This window comes from Lampetra fluviatilis, chromosome 17 (genome assembly GCF_964198595.1).
Source record: "Lampetra fluviatilis chromosome 17, kcLamFluv1.1, whole genome shotgun sequence".
NCBI classification, from domain to species: Eukaryota; Metazoa; Chordata; class Hyperoartia; order Petromyzontiformes; family Petromyzontidae; genus Lampetra; species Lampetra fluviatilis.
The window spans coordinates 12,828,856-12,849,200 of NC_136291.1; positions in this window are offsets into that span (position 1 = coordinate 12,828,856).

The window sequence follows — 20,345 nt, forward strand, 5'->3', positions numbered from 1 at the left end:
AGGGTGCCGCTGCAATCAATGATAATGGTGTCTCCCGTGAACGAATTGGTGGCATTGGACATTTTGGGACTTTCCCGTTACCCAGAGGGGTCACAAATATTTGCTGGTTGGGGTTAAATATCTCACCCGTTGGCCAATGGCTTGGCCTTTGTCTGACCAGTCGGGCCTTTTTGCAGGGGTATGTGCTTGATAAAGGTGCCCCAGAAAATCTGCTCACTGACTAGGATAACCATTTTTCCTCCAAGCTACTGAAGGAGGTGTATGACTCCCTGGGCATTAAAAAGATTCGGACTTCCCCCTACCACCCACAAACAGACGGAATGGTTGAGCGATTGCACCGGACCTTGATATCCATATTGTGTCAGCAGGTAAACGCGGCTCAATTCGATTGGGACTTACATATCCCAGATGTACTTGCAGCCTATAGACTGGCCCCCGATGCCTCGATAGGGGTTTTGCCCTTTTATTTAATGTATGACAGGGAACTCGAAACCCCCACGTTGGTACAATTGGTCGTGCGTCCACCGGGCAAGGCATCCACTGTGCCAGTTCCCATGCAGGTGACCCCCGACGGGCTATGAGAGGCTCGAAAGGCCGCCATAAATAACTCAGCCCAGCATCAGGCGGCCAACAAACGGCTACGAGGTACACAACCGCCACGTGACCCATAATGGGTAGGAGACAGGGCATGGCTTCATTGCCCTCAAGTGCCCGTGGGCACGTTGCCAAAGCTGCATTGCCCGTGGCAGGGTCCCATTGAGGTCGTAGATGTTCAACGACCCCAGTGTGTTCGCATTCAAGTCGGGCGACGTCGTTGGTTCGTACACCCGTCATGCATCAAACATTTTTTAGCGCCACGTCTCCATGCATCATCTCCCATCCCAAAACGGCCTGTGTTGGATGCGTCCGACGAGCTGGTCACACCGCCCCAAGTGGATCCGCGTCAGGAGTATTGTCCTCTTCCACCTACAGGATCGCGATGACTGACACCCCAGGTCAAGCCAACCGGGCGGCCGCCTGAGTCTGGGCCGCCAGACCCGCCGCGAGCACGTTGCTTGTCATTAAAAAGACATGTGCACAGTGACGGTCCGACCATGGGAACCCGCTCCCGGAGGGTTACGTTCAACCTGTAAGTCACGACACTTACATTCCCACGTAACCCGCCGTCGGGACACCGTTCGTCATGGAAGGGACATCGATCCTCGTCTAGTGCTGACCCTTCTCCTCCTCTGGCCGTGCTGGACCCAGTTCGCGGGGACGGGCCTGCCGCAAGAACCCGCTCCCGGAGAATTATGTTCCATTAAGGAATGTGGGAGCAATGATGCCAAGGACCGCTGCGCCGTTCTATCCTCAGTGGAACAGACTGCACTCTTACACTCCCACATATTGTTTTTATTGTTGTTACCTGTGTCATGGTTTCGGGCATTACTCGAGCTGGGTTTTTTATCACGGGGGTAATGTAGTGATATAATGCGCGGGGTTGGCAAAGAGAGGATGCAACTGAGGTCGCGCAGAGGTAAGTGGGGAGAAGCAGTGATTGAATGTATTTGGGGATGAACAGGTGCAAGTGTTGAGACATGGCTTAGGCGCCTGAAGAGAAGGCAGCAGCAATTAGGGGTGAGAACCATTAAGCGGGTGCATTTGGAGATGGGCAGGTACGAGCGTTGGAACACGGGGTAGACGCCGGAGAGACGGGAGATGGAGGCGATAAGAGAGAGAGAGCGAGAGCGCGTGCTGGAGGTGCAGTAGAGGCGCCAGCTTAATGGGGGGTAATTGAGGACCCCTAACGAGGAGGGATATATAAGGGAGTGTGCAGAGCAACACGGGGTGGTTGTTGGTTGGAGCTCAAGGGATGAAGAACACAAGAGTCTGGGTGAAGACGCCTGGGACCTCGCCCTCCTCACCTCGTCCTCCCCAGCAGTGTTGGCTGATCCCTTGCTGGGAGCAGGGACGAGGGTGGAGGTGTGAGGGAAGCAGGACAAGTTTGCGGAGTATAGAGTGAGAGGTTAGCAGAGTATAGAGTGAGAGATTAGCATACTACCGAGTGAGAGGTTGGCGGAGTATAGAGTGAGAGAGATATCGGAGTATGGAGTGAGAGAGATAGCGGAGTGGGGAGTTCCAAACAAGGGTGCGTGTATGTTAGTGTAAGTGAGGAACATCCACAATGGATGCAAGGTAAATTAAGTGACACAGGAGAAAAACTAAGAGTGTCCGTGTGAGTACTTCACTACAAATGTATAGAGTACTTACCTGAACAAATGGAGAGGCAGTCAAACACATTCTTGAGCATTATTTGGACTGCAGAGCCGACGAGCAACATGGCTCTCTATTGGCTGAAAGAGCCCACCTACAAATAAGCTCACTTACCATTGGTGGAGGGAGATGAATAACGTCAGACGTACCTCCCGACGTGAAACGTGAGAGGTCGGAAAGTCCGCGCATCAAATGGGAGATAAGAAGAGGTGTGACCAGCGACGGGAGGATATAAGTGATTCGATGGAGAGAAATGGGAGAGAAAGAGCAGGAAAGAAAGAGGAGAAGAGGATTGCGGAAGGCTCAGGCACTTTTGAGGGTGGAAGTTGACATAAATGCAGGCTGCAGAAGATAATAAAATATGCTCACACATTTTCTACAATCAACGTGTTGGAGTCATTACAAATGCAGCAATGCAAGAAAATTACATGCCTGAGATCATGATCTCGGGCTGATAAGGATCGAATGGATCTGACTACAGAAATACGATGACTTACTGTAGTCCTTTGTTTCACAAGCAGGCGAATCTGATCAAAATGGTCAAGTGGGGGCACCATTTGTCAAATGGCGGGCCTTTTAATGAGGTGAGACACTAGAATGCAGCATCGGTGCCTGGTGGTACCGACCCCCCTAGGACAACAGTTGTTATTAGAAGTGCACGCCAAACAACTTATGCACTTTGGCCACTGTAAAACATTGCTCACGCTACCATCTCGAAATTTTTGGCCAGGGATATTGAAGGATGTGCTAGATTGGGTTAATCGTTGTCAAGATTGTGCAAAAACAAAAGTTCCCAACCCATACAGCCCCTCCTTCAGTCGATCACAGTGTCAAGGATAAACGAGCAGGTGGCATCAAGAGGAAATATATATTTTCTCATTGGGATAGAGTATTGCAATCGTTGGCCCGTTGCATGGCCACTACCAGACCAGATGGAATCAATACCTCCGCCGTGGCTGACCATTCCTATAATGCTGTGGGCTCTGATTATATTGTTTTTTCCGAGACCAAGGTACTCTGCAAACCTTCGGGCTACTATCAAAGGTTTGTTCATAAGCCATCCAGATATATGAACATAGACATAACTTCAACCGAGAAGATGGATACAAATTGAGCAATCATTGGAAGGATGTTATTAACCAGGTTAAACCTTCACTAATTTATGCTGTTGCCTTCATATCTGCATCTACAGTTTATTTAGCCTCCTACTCCCAGCCCCGCTAACTTCCTCCCCCCCCACCCGGTATTTTGCCGTACTCGCCCTTTTCTCCCTACCCCTCGCCCTTTTCTCCCTACCCCGCACCCCCCTCTCTATCTTCCTCCGTGGCTTCTCCCTTCTCTCTTAACTATATAGCCTCTTGTTACAGCAGCCCTTTTGCCCACTTCAGCAATTGTTTTTTGCTGTGGTTGTCCCACCTGATGACCGACCCTTTTGTTGCGCCCAAAACGTCGTGATTTAAATTATTTGATTTTATACCTACGTGACTTTACCGAAATAACCAAAGAGTACAGTGGCCTTTCTTCACGGCTATGTATTGTAAAAAGGCCTCTGAAAAACTGCTCACAAACCAGGGTCGAAATGTTTATTTTAAACTGTTGCGCAATGTCTGTGATATCATGGGCACTAACAAAATCTGAACTCAACCGGACCACCCTCAGTGTGATGGACAAGTAGAGAGGCTTAACAGCACACTGTCCACAATGTTGTGCCATGTTCTCACGGATGATCAGACAGACTGGGACTTACACATCCCAGGAGTACTATGGGCATACCGTAGAGCGCCACATGCATCGACCGGGCTCTCCCCCTTTTTGATGTATGGAAGGGACCCTGAGCCATCTAATGAAAACCAACTGGTGGCTCACCTTGCCAAATTGGTTTTGTGACCGGACTCCCTCAGGCTGCCACAAAAAAAGCTGCGAGAAGCTCGCGAAACCACGATAGCGGAGTCGAGCAGATCAGAATCAGCGAATGAATGCTTGTGAAAAAGGGCAGAAACGCCAGTGCCTTTCAAGCAGGGAGATCAGGCCTGGTTATATTGTCCCCAGGTCTGGGTGGGCACATCAGATAAGCTGAACCATCCCTGGCATGGCCCCGTAAAGATTGTCCAAATTCTTCGCCCATAAAGTGTACACATCCAGATGGGACACCAGCGATGGGTGGTCCTTTCAAGCCGTCTAAAATTTTATAATGAATTACCGACAGAAGATGTTATTCAGGTTCAGAGAGGCCGGGTCCAGGGGTTTTGTGATGAAAGCTGGGGAAAAGGTATCCTCCTCGGGAAAATACTGCCCCGCACTCTCTTCCCCTTTTCTCAGGAAAGACCAAAATGAGGAATGGCAGGATAGGGGAGGCCAAAAGAATCATCCAAGAAAGCGCCCGGAAGGAGCGTCGCCGGGACGAACGTGCCATTCAACCACAAACAGACACATTGATGGATTGCAATAGATGGGAGAGCACTGTTGGTTGTGTATTGCTTCGTGTTGTAATACTCGTTGGTTCTTTAGGTAAAGTCACGTAGGTAGAAGAAATAATAAATCACGACGTTTCGATCGCCACACAAGCAATTGTCCTCAGGTGGGAGAGGACGATTGCTTGTGTGTCCACCAGCATGCGATAACGGAGTTGGGCATGTAGGGGGCTGGCAGGGTCATTGATTAACCGCACTGGTACATCAGTCACATGGTTAATGGCGACTCGGTTAAAGATTGCTGTGTGTGACACACGTGCCGTTGCATTTTACAGGTAAAGGACCCAAAGGTTGTTTGTGATCCTTATAGAAATGTTCTAGACTTGTTCTCGACTTGTTCTAGACTTCAAGCTTGGCTTTAAATTGTTAGTTTGTGATATATTCAATAGAAGGGGTTTTAGCACTGTGCACTGCAAAGGATGACGTACTGTCATTACGTACTGTAATTGTAATTATCTAATCTTAATACTGTTTATTCTATAACCATGCCCATGTACCCAGAGTATGACTGCTTACAATGCTATTGAGAATAGAAAACATGAATAGTAGTAAGTTGTATAATGGTGACAAGTACAGTGCATATACTGTACACATACAGTACAGGTAATGGGTGTAAGATACCGATATAAGGATGGGAAATATAGATATACAGCTTAGAATTAAAGTAATATTCGAATAGTGAAATGCAAGGGACATTGTCAAAGACAAAGATGGTTTATCAGTAGGAGGCTGTATAATAAAACATTTGCATGTCCCTTATTATAACCAATCCCTGCATTACACCTCTACCACCCCATCACTTCTCACGACCCCGCATACCACCTGGACTATCACAGTTTGAACCAGAGAGTCGGCCGATCAGCACTCCCTTCTGCACGTTGGATGCTGGGCCGAATCTGCTAGCGAGTCCCACCGCAGTATCGGTGACGTTTGGGTGAGATGGAATTGATTTGTCAAACCAAGCCAAGTGAAGATTATCAGAATGCCCCCCCCCCACTCTCCAGGGAAGAGGGGAGTCCTTGCTTGACCAGACTGCTTGGCTCGCTCAGCCGGAGTCCCACGAGAGTAGGGCCCAACCGCAAGCAGTCGGGCAGCAGTAGCAGCTGAAGCAGAAGTCACAGCATCGCCATTGCGGATCCACGGCACCCTCGGGCAAGTCGGCACATATCGGACACCCGGCAGGTCTTGACACATCACGCATCCACTCGCACCCATGTTTGCACTCCTGAAGGGAATTGTGGGTCACCTGGGTCGATGCCATACTCGGTTACACAATGGAAAAAATTGGCTCGAAGGGTGGTGGCAGCCGCGTCGGGTCCTCGACGGTACGGGGTACTATCGATGGGATCGATGTCCGTATTTTGGTGGACACTGGCGCGTCTACAACCATCATTTCCCATGTTATTTTTCATCTCCTGTCCATTCCTACGTCGCAGATCCGACCGGCTAACGATGCATGCGTTGCTGCAAATGGGGGTAGCATGGGTATTTTGGGGCGAGTAGATGTGCGCATTGCTATAGGGAATATCACCGCGGTGGGACCAGTTTTGATCTCGCGTTCATTGGCCGTCCCATGCTTATTGGGCACCGATTTCCTTTGTCGGATGCCCGTTAAAATACTCGTCGATCAAGGTTGCTTGGAAATGCCAGGGGGCCGTAGAATGTCCTTCCTGCCATCCCTGCTGGGCCGTTCGCCCCCAGGAAACGCTGTTAACGCGATTGTTGTTATCACGGTAGAAGTACCATCAGGCTCACAAATGCTTATTCCGCTGCATTACTGAAAGCGGTTGGAAGCCGCGGACGATGCAACGGGTGTGTTGTTGTCCCCGTCGACCTCTGTGGCAAAATCCTTTTCCCTAGTGGCGGCTCAAACTATCGTTCAGCCTGGTCAGGCCCCGTTTATACAAGTGTTAAATGGGGGCCCGGACCGGGTCATCGTCCCGGCTGGCTAGGTGTTGGCTCACGCTACTACCGATTTCACCAGCTTTGAAAGCGACCAACCCACAAAAATGGCCACTGGCGTGCCACGATCCGATCGTTCGGACGATCGATGCATCGCAAAATTGTGCGGGGAAAATACGTCCTTGTCGGCCACGCAGCGGAGCGCCTTGCATTCACTATTGTTGGAAGTTCGCTGACGTTCTCAGTAAAAACGATTTGGATTTGGGCCATACCTCGCTCTCGTCGAACCATATCGACACCGGTGCGGCGGGACCGATTTGTATGCAGCCGCATCGCATGAGCCCTGCAGAAAGGGAACACGTGCGTGGCGCGGTGGACGACATGTTGGCGGCCGATATAATTTCGCCGTCCAACAGTCCTTAGGGCGCGCCGGTGGTGTTGGTTAAAAAGAAGGATGGGGAAACGAGGTTTTGTGTAGACTTCCGCCGATTGAATAAGATATCCGTGGCGGACGCATACCCCTTGCCACGGATGACTCGTTGGACGCTTTGTCAGGGGCAAATTTCTTCTCTACCCTCGACCTGTTGTCTGGGTTTTGGCAGCTTCCCCTCGATGACGCGTCCAGACCGAAAACGGCGTTCCGCACGCCGCAGGGCCTCTTTGATTTTAACCGCCTACCTATGGGCTTGAATGCAGCACCGACGACGTTCCAACGCCTGATGGAACTGGTGCTAGCAGGGCTGCAGTGGGAAACGTGCCTCATATATTTGGACGATATCATCGTATTCAGTCGCACCTTCGAAGAACACCTCTAACGACTGGAGACTGTCTTTCAGAGGATGCGGTCGGCTGACCTTAAATTTAAACCAAAGAAGTGCCACCTTTTGCAACGATCTGTCCGCTACCTGGGACACATCGTCAGCTCTGACGGTGTGTCCACGGACCCTCAGAAAACGTCGTGTGTCCGAGAGTGGCCCACGCCCACTTCAGTGGGCGACGTACGGCGGTTTATAGGGTTCGTATCCTACTATCGCCGATTTGTTAAGAATTTCGCGACGCTAGCTAAGCCGCTGCATGTTCTAACAGGGAAGAATCAGAGATTTAAATGGGGCCCGGAAAAGGAGCACTCTTTTCAATCTCTTCGGGATCGCCTGGCCACCGCTCCGACACTCGACTACCCAGACTTTTCCCAGCCGTTCATTCTTGACACGGATGCTAGCGACATCGGCATAGGGGCCGTTTTGTCGCAACGGAAAGACGGGGTCGAGCGAGTGGTGGCATACGGCAGCAGGGTTCTGTCTACTGCCGAGACGCGCTATTGCGTGACGCGATGGGAATTGCTGGCAATCGTCCATTTTGTTCACCAGTACCGGCCGTACCTGTATGGAAGGAAATTCCTCGTGCGCACTGACCATGCTGCCTTGCAATATTCTTTGAAATTGGAACAACCGACCGGTCAATTGGCTCGGTGGTTAGAATCGCTCCGGGAGTTTTCTTTCAATATCACGTACCGCAAGGGTACTCGCCATTGCAACGCGGACGCTTTCTCTAGGTTGCCCGCGACTCCTCCCTGCGCCTGTTTGACGGGTACGCACCGCTGTGCGGCGCTGCCTACCCCGCCCTGTCCGGTCATGGGCGTGATGTCAAAGGATGAAGGCCAGGATGTACCCCTTCGTGCCGACAATACGCTGCATTTGCCGCACTCGGTGTGGCTACGCAAGCAAGAGGCTGATGCCTCTTTGGCTCCACTGCGGGAATTGGTTTGGAAACCGAGATCTCATTTGGCAGGATGGAAATGGCAGTTGTTTCGGGGCCAGGCGGGATTACTGATGTGTACGGATGGGTTGTCGGACCGTTCACGCCTGGTCATGCCGACTTCCCTTCGCCACGACCTGCTCCGCGCTCTGCACGCCGACAAGCTGATGCACCTTGGCGTGCAGAAAACATTGGCCGCGATTCAGCAGGATTTCTTTTGGCCAGGCATGACAGTGGATGTCACTAACTTTATCCGGTCATGCCATGATTGTGCGAAGCGGAAACCGCCACATCAAAATAATGTCCCGCCCCTACGGTCGATCGAGGTGTCCTGTATTAATGAGCTGGTTGCTCTGGATATCCTGGGCCCGTTCCCTCCATCGGCTAGGGAAAATAAATACCTTTTGGTCGGGGTCGAATACTTTTCTCGCTGGCCTATGGCCTGGCCTCTACCTGACCAAACGGCCTCATCCATCACCGAGGCATTCTGGAATGGGTACGTCATGGATAAGGGAGCACCTGAAGGGCTGCTCACGGATCAAGGACGTAACTTCTCCTCTAAATTGCTCAAAGACGTGTGCTCTGCCTTGGGTACAAAGAAAATCCGCACTTCCCCTTACCATCCGCAAACGGATGGCATGGTGGAACAATTTAACCGCACCCTTTCGGCCATGCTTTGTCACACGTTGAGTGAAAAACAAACCGATTGGGACTTGCACATACCGGGCGTCCTGGCGGCATACCGCATGGTTCCGCACGCGTCCACAAGATATTCACCATTTTTCCTGATGTATGGCCGTGAGAATGTACCCCCGATTGATGTGCAACTTGGTGCAGCAGGGAAACAACCGTCCCCTTCCTTGCCTGACTCGCTTAAATTGGTTACGGAGGTGCAAGAGGCCGCCAGATGTGCGACGGCCCGTACGCAGGCAAGGAACGAGAGGTGTGCGCGTTGATCGCGAACTGACATGCCTTGGTCGGTGGGTGATATGGCATGGCTCCATTGCCCTCAGGTGCTAGTGGGTACGTCCCCTAAACTGCACAGGCCTTGGCGGGGGCCTGTGAGGCTGGTGGACATTTGGAATCCCCAGAGTGTTCGCATCCAGTACAGCCAACGTCGTTGGTATGTTCATTCTTCGCGGCTCAAGCCCTATGTTGACCCGCGTGCTGGCCCTTCATCCCCACTTGTTGACCTGCCGGGGTCTGGCGTGCCGCATGTGCCACTTGCCTCGCCGATTGATCCCCAGCGGGGCTGTGTTCTACCCCCCGCAGACGCACAGGTTTTGAATGACGACGAGACCCCGGACGTTCCACCTCCAATGGGGCCTGTCCCAGACACAACGGAAACCGAAAATCTTCTTCTCCACTGCAACCACCTCCTGCTGAACAGTCGGCGAGGCAACCACGTGCGAGGGGAGGAGAGGGTCCGGTGTCGCGTACGCGGTCGAAGTCTCTACAATTTCGCTAATACTGTTGTCCTTGCGGTCTGTCGCCCTGGTGTTACTGCGCTACAGGGGCGCCCTAATGTATGTCGGTTGTTTTTAATGTTTTAACTCCTCTGCGTGTTGGCGCCTACTCCCCTTACCTTGTTAATGCGTCATGGATGCCCTAAGATGTTATTCAAAGAAATTCGGGCTGTCACTCTTTTCCCAGCTGAGGCGGCTGACTTTTTACACCAGGGGGGGGGGGGGGGGGGGTGATGTAATGTGAGGATATATCCGGGTTGCTGATGGATCACACCTCGTTACGATGATTGGCTCTACCGGTCCTGGCCCATAACCAATGGGGGGAAGTCTAGGGGCGTGGCCCTGACGTAATGGGAAGGTGACATCTGTAAGTAGAGGATCGGATATGCTGGCTTTAGCCACAGCTAATGGAGGGAAGAGTCAGGGGCGCGGTCCTGGGAATGTACGATGGAGTCTAGAAGATTCCATAGAGGTTAACCAGGATTGGTGGAAAGGTACCACGTGACCCGGGTATTAAAAGGGGTGGAGACGGACAACACGTGGTCAGATCTGGAACGAACGGAGGGTGAGGCCACGCTGGAGCAGGATCCAGGCTGCCACGTGGCCGCGTGTGTCTCTCTCTCTCCCTCTCACGCTGTTTGTCAGCAGCGTGAAGGAGTAAGATAGGAGTGTTGTGAACGAAAGACAAATAAAGACCGGATTCCAGAAGTCACTTCCACGACCTTTATTACATGTACAAGCCTCCGATTATTAAGTGGTCAGTCCCTATCTTACCAGGACCAGCCCTTCCATCAGTGCACATTGGGATTTCAACATCCAATGCACCATGTGGATTACGGAAAGACTGACATGAATGGGGTCAATCTGCTGTCATGGTCATTGTCTGAAAGCTGACACCTGCTCTATGATGTGCTGCAGTGGTGATATCCTATTTCCCTCACCTAGTATGCAGGAGGTCATGGGTTCGATCATCACCCTGATGCCTGTATATTTGTAGTTTGCATGTTCTCCCTGTGGTCCATTAAGATGATTTAGCTACTAAAAATTTCCCCATTTTTGATATGCCACTTAGTTAAACTATCATTATTGGACATGTCGCTTCTGAAAAATATCTAATAGCTAAATGGGCTTAGTTTTTAAAATTGTATTTAAAATGTAATACATTCATATCGACATTGGAAAAAGTCCGACAACTTTGTTATAGCTTACGTGATAAGAATAACCTTACACTGCCATTATAAAAGGTCATCTTGGACTATTTTCCTTACAACCAGCATAGACTAATGGTGCTGCATATTGGGCTTTGATTTATGCTAATTCGTGTCAACCTAAAAGTACACTGGAACTTATTAAATGCCAATTGAGTGGATTATTCTGTGATCGCGCAGGTGAATGGAAACCGCATTCTAGCTACAGCATCCAATTTTAGTTTGTTTTGTAGTCCTAGTTAAGGCATCCACAAAGAAGGTCATCTCTGGTTTATGTAGGGATTATGCTCCTGGTCACCGCAAAGTGCTGGTCACCGCAAAGTGAGGCGCTACATCAGCACAACCAACGAGCCACAAGCTAGGCCACCACAACAACCCATCTTGAGTTATTAAATTCAAAACCAGCAAAAAAACTACATAAGTTAATGAATAGCCTCAACTTTGCACAGTCAAACCATGAAGTCTGGAAACTATTCCACTGTCTGGGTGGTCACTTAACAACCACCACAAATAAACCCAGATGCTATTTTCTCCACTTCGGTTGCCAAATCAATGGTGCCAGTTGGATCAGACAGTACATTTCCCAGGAACTGAACTGCATTACTTCACAATTCCAGCCAACATTCCCCCGTCTGCCCCCTACTCCCTGGAGAAGGTAAAAAAAGGCCTAGGAAACATGAAGTCTGGAAACACGGCCAGCCCGGATTGAGTTTTCCTTGACTTCCTGAAGAACCTGGGACTCATTGCATGGACATGGCAAGTGATAATCCTTACCAATATTCATCAAACTGGACAAGTCCCAGAGGCGTAAAAAGCAGCGAAGATTATCACATACTCAACATAGTGTACAAGATAATAGAACGCATGTTTTTAGAGCACCAAAAGCACTCACCCCCAAGGTTCAGGCTGACCGAAACTGCTGTGTCCAGGTTTAGGCCCTGACATGTTAATATTGAACCCAGCTTTCATGAAAAAAATTTAACTATTGCAGCATAAAGTTACCTCTTTTCCACGTAACACTATCTAGTGGAAGGGTCTTCTGCTGAGGCTGGTGAAGGTCATAAACTGATAACCGACTATCACCTTTATCCCCGTGTTACGGAGCAACCATAACTTTTACACGCATATTGGTGAGAAATGCAGCCATGATCTAAAGCTCAACAATGGCTCCTTTCCTTGAACCAGTGCTATTTAATCTGTACACCAGCGACATCCCACCAACAATGGAGCTGTACAGTGGCTTCTGGAAAGTTCCAGGGGTGTGGATGAGGATTGGCTGCGGGGCATCACGTGGGCCAGGGATTAAAAGGGGCGAAGAAGGACAGCACATGGTCAGTGTGCGGAGGAACAAAGGGGGAAGCCACGCTGGTACCGTGGTCCGGAGCCTGCCACGTGGCGGGCCGCGGCAGTCTCTCTCTCTCTTCCTCTCACACTGTCTGCCTACAGCGTGAGGGAGCAAGAGAAGTAGAAGAACGGATGTAGTGAGAGCTGTGGACGAAACTTAATAAAGAATTCTGAATTCCCGACGTTGTCTCAACGGGGTTTATTACATTGGAGTCAGAAGTAAATTTTGAGACCGCTTGGACCATCATCCATGGTGTCCAAGCACCTCAAAAAGAGGAACCCACCAGACCCGCCATCGGACGACGACGACGATGCCGATGAGGAAGAGCTTCTGGGCGCAATGGGACGGCTGCCGCCAACTGCTGCTCTCCCCGACGCCGCGCCAAAAAGACATGCCAGTGCGGAGGCGTCTGCAGCTACGGACGAAGGGTGGCGACGTGTGGCGGAACAAATTGAGTCTCTCCGTGCAGTGATGCTCAATCTCGTCACGGTGGTCGCGTCGTCTGCCGCCCTGGGTCGGCCTCGTGAGACGCGTCCAAGTGTGGACGACCTTGACCTCCAACGGGGGCTGTGATCGCCATTACACCTGCTGCGGAGGAGGAGACCGCCATCTTGGGCGGGGTTGCTGCCACGTTGCCTGCGGCCGCCATCTTGACTGAGCCGCGTGCTGCGCAGGTGGTGGGAACGAGCACGCCCAAGGACTCTGACGGGGGCCGCAGCCATCGACTCCCTAATATTAAATAATTCGTTGCCGGAGGCGACTGGAGCGCATTAACGTGGAGATTTGAATCCACCTTTTAATCGGTGCGGTGGACAGAGTCCGAGGCACTGGAGGCTCTACCTACGCTGTTGGATGACATGTCCTTGGCCGTTTTCCGCTCAATCCTGACGAGTCGGAAGAAGACGCTAAAGGACGCCTTCGCTGAAATGGCAGAATTTTACGTGCCACCATCTGCTGCCCACAGAAAATGTATGCATTGACGTCGGGGGCCGGAAGAAACGCCTCTGGCTTACCATGGTGCGCTATTAGCGCTCGCTATGGCCGCTTACCCCGAGTCCTCTGCCGACCTTCTGGACCCTCTCATTCTTGCAAGAATGATTGAACTATCGCGAGAGTTGAACATCTCGCTGCCGGTGTGTGGCCATGAGCCGCTAACGTCTTGTTGGGCGGCGCAATGTTTAGACGCCAAATTCAATTTGCGACGTTAGGGCCAAATGGCGGCATGGACGGGGGACCCCAAAAAGGATGGTGAACCGCTGGGATGGGCCCCGCGTCGCGTCGTGCATATTCCGGAGTCCAGCAACGACGACTTGGTGGCTGCTGTTCCTCGCCGGACCCCGCAACGCCGGCAAGACACGCAGCGCGACGGGGCCGGACGGTCACGAGCGGAGGCCGAGGCGACCGACCGTCGGGCGGCCGCCACATGCTTCAAGTGTGGCCGACTGGGCCACTTTGCCCGTGATCGTCGGCGCCCTTTCCGACCTCCACAGCTCCCGTCGGGCCTTCCTCCATCTCCTCTACCGGACCCGGATCGACATCATTCTCGGGCAAGTCAGCACACATCGGGCACCCGGCAGGTCCAAACACCTGAGGCATCCACTCGTATCCCCGTAGGCTTATCAGATGTTAATTGTCGGCATGCTGATTCGGTACCGCACACGGTTACTCAGTGGAGAAAATTGGCTCGAAGGGTGGTTGCAGCCGCATCGGGGTCCTCCACGGTGCCGGGCACTATTCAAGGGGTAGACGTGCATGTTTTGGTAGATACCGGTGTGTCGGCAACCATCATTTCAGATGTAATTTTTAATTTGTTATCCATCCCTGCGTCGCGGGTCCAACCGTCTAATGACTCATGCATTGCCGCTAATGGGGGTGGCATTGGTGTCCACATTGCCATAGGGAATGTTGCCACGTCGGGTTCGGTTCTTATTTCACGATCGTTGGCAGTTCCATGTTTGTTGAGCACCGATTTTCTTCGTCGAATGCCTGTTAAAATCCTTGTTGATCAGGGTTGTTTAGAAATGCCAGGGGGCTGTAGGATGTCCTTCTTGCCGTCCCTGTGGGGCCGGCCACCTTCAGGGAACGCCGGTCACGCGCTTGCCGATGTCACTGTAGAGATACTCCCTGGTACACAGATGCTCATCCCGCTGTGTTACCGTAAGCAGTTGGTGGCCGCGGAGGGGGCGGTGGGTGTGTTACTGTCCCAGTCGAACTCCGTGGCTAAGGCCTTCTCTCTTGTCGCGGCTCAAACTATTGTTCGGGCTGGACAAGCCCCGTTCTTACAAGTGTTGAATGGGGGCCCGGAAAGAGTAGTCGTTCCGGCGGGTGCGGTATTGGCCCATGCCACTACCGACTTCACTAGCCTTGATGGGGACCAACCAAGAGTAATGGCTGCCGGCGTGTCTCGGGCCACTTATTCGGACGATCGATGGATTGCCGAATTGTGCCGTGAGAATACGTCTTTGTCCTCCACGCAGCGGAATGCATTGCGCTCACTACTGTCAAAATACGCCGACGTCTTCAGTAAAGATGACTTTGATTTGGGCCATACCTCACTCTTGTCACACCATATTGACACCGGTGCGGCAGGACCGATATGTATGCACCCGCACCGCATGAGCCCTGTGGAAAGGGAGCACGTGCGTGGCGTGGTGGTTGACATGTTGGCTGACATAATTTCGCCGTCCAACAGTCCTTGGGGTGCGCCAGTGGTGTTGGTTAAAAAGAAGGATGGCGGATTGAGGTTCTGTGTTGACTTTCGCCGGTTGAATAAAATATCCGTGGCGGATGAGTACCCCCTGACACAGATGGACGATTCGTTGGACGCCTTGTCGGGGGCCAATTTTTTTTCTACTCTCGACCTCTCGTCGGGTGTTTGGCAACTCCCCCTCGATGATGCGTTGAAGCCGAAAACGGTGTTTCGCACGCCGCAAGGCTTGTTTGAATTTAACCGCCTTCCCATGGGCTTGAATGCCGTGCCGGCGACGTTCCAGCGCCTGATGGAGTTGGTACTGGCTGGGCTACAGTGGGAGACGTGCCTCATATATTTGAACGACATTATTGTTTTCAGTCGCACTTTCGAAGAACACTTTCAACGGCTGGAGGCTGTCTTTCAAAGAATGCGATCGGCCGACCTCAAATTTAAACCGAAAAAATGTCATTTGTTGCAACGTTCTGTTCGTTAGCTCGGGCACAATGTCAGCTCTAGTGGTGTGTCCACTGACCTTCACAAGACGTCATGTGTTCGTGAGTGCCGACGCCCTCTTCCGTAGGTGACGTGCGACGGTTCATAGGCTTTGCATCCTATTATCGCCGGTTTGTTAAGAATTTTGCGACGTTGGCAAAGCCTCTGCATGTCCTGATGGGAAAGAATCGGAGATTCAAATGGGGTCCGGAAGAGGAACTGGCTTTCCAATCTCTCCGAGATCGATTGGCCACCGCGCCAACACTCGATTACCCCGATTTTTCGCAATCGTTCATCCTGGACACAGATGCTTGCGACACCGGCATCGGTGCTATTTTGTCTCAACGGAAGGACGGTGTTGAACGAGTGGTGGCATATGGCAGCAGGGTTTTGTCTCCCTCCGAAACGCACTATTGCGTCACTCATCGGGAGTTGCTGGTGATTGTCCATTTTGTTCGCCAGTACCGGTCGTACCTGTATGGTAGAAAATTCCTCATGCGCACTGACCATGCTGCCCTGCAATACTCACTAAAATTGGAACAACCGTCCGGACAATTGTTGCAAGAAATTTCTTTTGATATTACATTCCGTAAAGGTACCCGCCATGGCAATGCAGACGCTCTTTCCAGATTGCCCTTGTACCCTCCCTGCGCCGGTTTGACGGGTACATATCGCTGCGCAGTGCCACCCACCCCGCCCTGTCCGGTTATGGGTGCGATGCCTAAAGATGACGGCCGGAGTATGCCTGTTGGAGCCGATGGCACGCTGCACTTGCCGCACTCGGTGTGGCTGCGTGAACAAATGGCAGATGCCTCGTTGGCTCCACTGCGAAATCTGGTCGGATGGCCGAGATCTCACTTGTCGGGCGGGAAATCGCATCTCTTTACTATCCGGGAAGGGTGGCTCATGTGCACAGACAGATTGTCGGACCGTTCACGCCTTGTTGTGCCAACATCCCTTCGCCATGATCTTATTCGCGCACTGCACGCCGACAAGTTGATGCATCTTGGCGTGCAGAAAATATTGTTCACGATGCAGCAAGATTTCTTTTGGCCGGGTATGACGGCTGATATCACCGGGACTGTCCGGGCATGCCAAGATTGTGCGAAGCAGAAACCGCCACGTCAAAATTACGTTTTGCCCTTGCAATCGATCGAGGTATCTCGTATTAATGAGCTGGTTGCTCTGGATATCCTCAGCCCGTTTCCCCCATCGGCTAGGGGTAATAAGTACCTCTTGGTCGGGGTGGAATATTTTTCTCGTTGGCCTATGGCCTGGCCCCTACTCGACCAATCGGCTTCGTCCATCACTGATGCTTTCTTGAATGGATACGTGATGGATAAGGGGGCTCCTGAGAAATTACTAACGGATCAAGGACGTAACTTCTCCTCTAAATTACTCCGGGACGTATGCGCTGCTTTGGGTACGAAGAAAATCCGCACTTCCCCTTATCATCCGCAGACAGATGGAATGGTGGAACAATTCAACCGTACCCTTTCGGCCATGCTTTGTCACACGGTGAGTGAAAAGCAGACTGACTGGGACTTGCACATATCTGGCGTTTTGTCTGCGTACCGCATGGTCCCGCACGCGTCCACGGGGTTTTCGCCATTTTTTCTTATGTATGGGCAGGAAAACGTGCCTCCGATTGATATGCAACTGGGTACAGCTGTAAAGGAACCCACCCCTACCTTGTCTGAACACGTCTGTGACTCACTTCGGCATGTTACGGAGGCGCGGGAAGCCGCCAGGAGTGCAACGGCCCGTACACAGGCACGGAATGAGAGATACGCACGTCGGTCACGACGTGACATGCCTTGGACGGTGGGCGACGCAGCGTGGCTCCATTGCCCTCAGGTGCCTGTGGACACGTCCCCTAAACTGCACAGGCCTTGGCAAGGGCCCGTTAGACTCATAGAAATCTGGAATCCCCAAAGTGTTTGCATCCAGTACGGGCTGGGTCGTTGGTATGTGCACTCGTCGCGTCTGAAACCTTATTTCGAACCACGCACTGACTTTTCATCCCTACTCGCTGACCTGCCGGGGTTTGATGTGCCTGACGTGCCACTTGCCTCGCCAATTGATCCCCAGCGGGGACGTGTTCTACCCCCTGCAGACACACAGGCCTTGAAGAGCGTCGAGTCCCCTGACGAGCAGCCTCTGACGAGACCTGTTCTATCCACGGAGGATGCTGAACCCGCTCCTTCTCCGCTGCCCCCTCCTGCTGAACAGTCGGCGAGACGACCACACTCCATGGGAGGAGAGGTACCAGCGTCGCGCACGCATTCGAAATCACTCCCATTTCGTTAACGCCGTTGCCATGTTGTGCCTGTAACCCTTCTATTATGCCGCGGTTCGGTTGGCACCCTAATGTTGCGTTGCTTCTGTATTGCACATTGTTCCGTGCCCTAATGTTTCACCTTCGACCGCGCGTTGTTCGGCGCCCTAACAACCTTACCTCGTTATGCGTCAGCCGAGACGGCTGACTTTTTACACCGGGGGGGGGGGGGGGTGATGTAATGTGAGGTTACACCTGGATGATAATGATGGGCTCTGCCGGCCTCAGCCCACAATCAATGGGGAGTGGAGCCAGGGGGTGGCCCTGAAGCTGTACAGTGGCTTCTGGAAAGTTCCAGGGTGTGGGTGAGGATTGGCTGCGGGGCATCACGTGGGCCAGGGATTAAAAGGGGCAGAGAAGGACAGCACGTGGTCAGTGTACGGAGGGACGAAGGGGGAAGCCACGCTGGTGCCGTGGTCCGGAGCCTGCCATGTGGCGGGCCGCGGCAGTCTCTTTCTCTCTCTCTTCCTCTCACGCTGTCTGCCAACAGCGTGAGGGAGCAAGATAAGTAGAGGAACGGATGTAGTGAGAGCTGTGGACGAAACTTAATAAAGAATTCTGAATTCCCGACATTGTCTCAACGGGGTTTATCACACAAGTGAAGTCGCTCAAAGTGACAGAGCTGACCCTTGGAGCAATATTTCTGCACCTGGCACCTCAAGTGAAATGCACCTGTCACCTCAATAACCATCAAGATTCAGTGAAACCTTACTGAAGCATGATAATAAAAACAAATCCTGGTGCCTGGGGACAGGGCCATATTATCCAATATGTGCAGGAGACACTGTGGACACTGCTTATTGAAGACATTTTTGCTTATTTTTTAGGCTTACCTTCTTTTTTTAAATAATATTTAATAAAATCTGCGTATCTGTAGATGCAGCACGCTCCTGTCAAATTAGGGCACAGACAATAATGAGCGTATCAATAACATTTGTCCAGCGGCTGGACAAAGTAAGCCTGAAACAAGTAAGATAGGCAGCAGTACCAACTTAGAAAGTTATCACTGAAGGCCTACGAAGCAGAAGTGTGTCGGGCCTATAAGAACCTTAATCTGGCCCTGCCTGGGGACCATCTTAGATCGGATCCTCAGCTACCATCAACACCTCCAAAACACCGGAAATGAACATGGGTTCGAGGGTCAACAATCCAGAAGCTTGCGGGAACATCATGGTTGAAGGCGTGCTCGAACCCTTCGAACCCATACCTCGTTCCAAGCTATCGGCACATTATTTATCCCCTTACACTCTTAGAGTGATAAGTGGTGCCCTAAAATCCACCCACTCTCATGGCTGCCAGTGTTGTCAAACAGTGCCCTTTCTGTCATCAGAAGACATTCAGCAATATTTTGAGAATATGAGAAGATCATGGCTGATCCTGAACTCTTGCTACACTAGGATATTGTCAAACGCAAAATCTATGCCTTAAAGTCCACAATTTCATCCTGGAACCATGCCTCTGCACTGTCATCAAGCTGAATGGACGCTAAAAGTAGTTGGCATGAACATTAGTACACCTCAACTGTACTTTCCAAAAACCTGATCGATGATGTGTTGCACACTCGAAATGAAGGACGTGGGCAGGTGATCCAAATCGAGGGCAAGCACATGTATTTATTGTGGTTAATATTAATCTTGGGAAGAACAGCACCGTCACTCTGTAAAATGCAACAACACGTGTGTTACAACCAACCTTGCTCCCGAGCCTCCATTAACCATGTGACTGGTATATCCGCGTGGTCATTCAATAACCCTGCCAGCCACCTACAGGCCCGACTCAGTCATCACATGCTGCTGTACACACATGCATTGATGCACTGCACAGCACATCAGGACATTCACAGAACCACACTTTACTCCCTTGCTGCACAAGGACATACTTAAAAGAGTGATCCATTCCTAATGTGCCACAGATGCAATAACATAACCTTTCTGGATTATATCTTCAGTGGAGATACTGGATCACATCAAACCTTATCTGTACATTACATGGCAGATTTGGTCAACGACTACATAAGTAGATAATTAAGGAGGTACCGATCTACGGATGTGGCAAAGTGCCGTTAATGAGCCACATCGCCAATATGCGCACTTCCCGTAGGAACTGGAGCAAACCATCTTGGTGCCCCAGAAGCTATCAACTGACTATCTCACCTTACTATAAATAGAACAGTAATCAATCGTTGCTTTTGAATTTCCATACACAAGAAGAAGAATTTTAAAGGTTAAGGTGCAAACCTGCTATTGCTTCCTTGCTCCCTCCAATGCTGGCGAAATGACCTCCAACAGAATGTGCTCTTGAAGATATTTTGACTACTCTTGCACGCTGATATTTGGGGGAGATGGACGTACTCTCACTTTACCCCACCACATACAACCTGCCGACCGATTAACTGTAGTATACTTATTTATTTAGCTTGGTTG